The sequence below is a fragment of the Adiantum capillus-veneris genome, chromosome 11, assembly GCF_014529385.1.
Source record: "Adiantum capillus-veneris isolate H3 chromosome 11, ASM1452938v2, whole genome shotgun sequence".
NCBI classification, from domain to species: Eukaryota; Viridiplantae; Streptophyta; class Polypodiopsida; order Polypodiales; family Pteridaceae; genus Adiantum; species Adiantum capillus-veneris.
The window spans coordinates 8,022,604-8,026,286 of NC_140941.1; the positions used below are offsets into that span (position 1 = coordinate 8,022,604).

The window sequence follows — 3,683 nt, forward strand, 5'->3', positions numbered from 1 at the left end:
AGACAATATAACCATTAACTCCATCATCCATAGTATTGTTTGTAGAATAAAGATACAAAACTGACAAGCGTAAATTGATGAAAGTAAATCAATGACAATTGTACACATCATAGGCAAAATCACTTGATTGTTAAACTTTGCAAATGTAATAGTTACAACACCATTGTCATTATTGAAAAGATATACATGGTTTTCAAAAAGACGTATAAAAGTCGTCTCATGATACATATGCTATGACAAAAAGAAACTAATGCTATCTAGCTACGGCTAGACTGATGTCGTCTAATCAGACATCTCATCGCGTCCAAGCGGCGTATCTGTCGGATTCTGCAAAAAAAAAAGACAGCTTTCTATAAGTATAAACATATAGCGATGTTTATAAAACAATACAACAAATAGAAAAGAGTAAACCCTAATACTAACCATACCGCCGTGAGAACTCAAAATGTCCATCAGGGCGTTTAAGCCCTTCCTGCCTACGTACTCGCACTCGTATGGTGTGGGGTCACGTCCTGTCATCGACCACTATCAAAACATACAAAGAATCCATTATGTTAGAATTTAAAAACCCCTAAACCCTAAACTATCAAACATAAAGAGAAATGCAAAAACAGTTACAAAATTGGCCTCAAATGATTCCCACCCGCCGCTCCCCAAGTGGTGCGAGCTCCCTGCCTCTACTCGCGCTCTGGCTACCTCCTTTTGTTGCTTCCACTTGTCGGGATTCTCGCGTGCTGCTTTCTTCGCATTCTTCCAATCTTCTTTGGCTAGTCAATCTGGTCTGTTCCACCCATGCTTGATTGCTTTTTGCAATTCGGAGCACTTGTGCTTGCAGTATTCGCGCATTCGAACCTTCATCAGGTCTTCATTGAAGCGATCATCCCGTGTTGGAACGGGAAACTCATCACGAAGCATGCTGATGACTCTGTCTTTTAAATCACTCGGTACTTCACTCCAACTGTTTAGTATGTAGTGCCTAAACAGTTGAGAGCAACGAATGCGCATGCACGAAATCACCTTCTTGCCTCCATCATCCAAGATGATGCCGCCGCTGAAATGGACAGAGTAAGGCAAGCCCTCTTGCCGGTGACGCATGAACCTGGGTGTCCCTGCAGGGGTCTCTAGTGGTGTGTCAACGGGGGTATGGACATCAGGTGTCTCCACTGGATTCTGGGCCCTGAAGCAAGGAGTGTCCACTGGAGTGACTCTTGGAGGAGTAGCTAGTGGTGTGTAGCTGCTAGGAACGACCGTCAGCCGTGCAAAACATGGTGTCGATGGCGATGTCGTGGCTGGTGTCGGGGCGGGCAAAGAAGGGGAGGGTAAAGAGCCTTGTAGAACACGAGGCGATGTTGAAGCATCGGTGGCGGCATCCCCACAACAACCGCCACCGCCACCACTAGAGCGCCAATGCCTAGACGAGTGTGAAGATTGTCTCGTTCGACACTGAAGCTTTGGAGAGCGCTGAATGCTCCGAAGCAGAGGGAGACGCGATCGGAGTAGGAACGTGCGATGGTGCACCAGCGCGATGACGCTCCACATACCACTATCTCTGCTTGGGTGACAAAGAAGAAAGAAACTGCTCATCATTCATACCTGCATTAAACACACAAACATTTAAACTTAATATTGAATGAATGGAGAAGAAAACATGGACAAGTAGATAGAGAGAGAGAGAGAGAGAGAGAGAGAGAGAGAGAGAGAGAGAGAGAGAGAGAGAGAGAGAGAGGATTCATAAAGAGGGAGGGATTCCTGTGTAGAGAGATTTTGTTGAATTTTTGTGAATTTGTAAAAGCACTGCGCTCTGGGTGTGATGGAGACTGAAGCTGCATCGCGAAGGTCTGCTCATAGAAGTTGCTTGCTTCACCACTAAATCTAATTGATTGGGTGAAAGAGACACTGAGAAGCAATAGTAGTGCTTCTTAGTGTCTCTTTCACCCAATCAGCTAGATCTAGTGGTGGGACAAGCAACATCTATATTGAGCAAACCAGCTTTGCGATTGCAGATTTAGTCTCCATCCCACTCGGAGCGCAGTGCTCGTCGTCCCTGCTTGTGAGAACATACTTAGAGCATACGTACTTGGACTCATAAAGGGGAAGGGATTCCTGTGTAGAGAGATTTCATTGAATTTCTGTGAATTTGTAAAAGCACTGCGCTCCGAGTGCGATGGGGACTGAAGCTGCAATCGCGAAGGAAGTGCGTCTTTGCTCATAGATGTTGCTTGCCCCACCACTAAATCTAGTTGATCGGGTGAAAGAGACGCTATGAAGCAGTAGTAGTTCTTCTTAGCGTCTCTTTCACCGGATCAAATAGATCTAGCGGTGGGACGAGCAGCATCTATGAGCAGAGACAGATCACTTCCTTCGTGATTGCAACTTCAGTCTCCATCGCACTTGGAGCGCAGTGCTTGTTGTCCTACTTGTGAAAACATACCTAAAGCATACGTACCTGGAGTGGACGCAAAGACCATTAAATAAAATGATGCAATGATGCATATAGACATGAATGGACAAAAAGCCACGTGAATACAATATATATTATAAAACAGAGCAAAATTGTTCAAATACAATATTTATGGATTTAAGAGGTCTCTCTCTCATCCTCTCAAAGCTCAACATAACTTCCTATATCTATATAGAGCTCTCTGTTTAAACAGATGTCCTTCGTTTCATTTTGTAGATCCTCTGCATGCACCCCATAGAGAGTAGCCGCTTGATGCTCGTCTGGCACCACCTCAGTGGCTTCTGACTGAGCATCTTCTTGGATCTCCTCCATTGATGCCGCTGTGATTGGCACATGGTAGCCTTCATACGTCCGTGCACTACGAGGGGCTACCTCTATGACGTACCACTAGTTTGATGCAGACTTTGTAGGATGAAATATCACCTGCTAGAGCCACATAACTTACATGAGCTTCCAAGCACATAACTTCTAAAATGGGATGTTAACTATTTACATACTTACTTGTTCACAATGCTCGGGTAGTACAAAAGTATCTCTTAGGTTAGTCCATTTCTTAGCTGAATCCACCTCAAGAAAACCAGACTCTCCTCTACGCACAATAGCGTTGCGACCCTCCATGATTATCTTGAACCATTGCACGTCGAACAAGTCGACAAAAAATCCTCTATAATCGATCCTCAAAATCTCTTGTAGCGTGCCGAAGTAAGTGAGTTCCGCCACCACAGGATCTACATTAGAGGACCGTTGTCGACTAGACTGTTCAAATTTTGCCATGATTCCACAATCTTGAGTAAAACACTTTTTGTCGATCCGTTCCACCCTAAAATGTCGACCTTTACACCATGCTGCTGTGTATGATTGATACTACAATGAACAAAGATTATCAGTGGCCGTTCAAACATCTAAAAAGTCACTAGTCGTACATTGCAAACTTACCTTGGTCGCGCAACCCCAAGAGTACTCCCACTCCTCCTCAGTTACTTCTTTACCGCACTGTTGTGAGTTTTTCAATTGGTTGTGAAATTATCTTAAGCTCATGAATGTTAGTAGGCTCTCCAGACCCGTCGGATAGTGCATTGGTGGTCGTCTTCCCCGTCTCCACTCGATTCGTGCCCTTTGTCGCTCTTGCTTTGCATCCTCATATTGTGAAATCCACTTTTGCACCACTGGATTTGGAAGCATGCAAAATTGGTTGATTTTAGCCTCTAGATCTTCCGTCATC

At 44.5% G+C, this 3,683-nt stretch overlaps 1 pseudogene; it reads right to left on the reverse strand.

Moving 5' to 3' along the window:
- Positions 1–282: 282 nt before the first annotated feature.
- LOC147446858 (uncharacterized) lies at positions 283–1,591 on the reverse strand (annotated as a pseudogene).
- Positions 1,592–3,683: the final 2,092 nt, after the last annotated feature.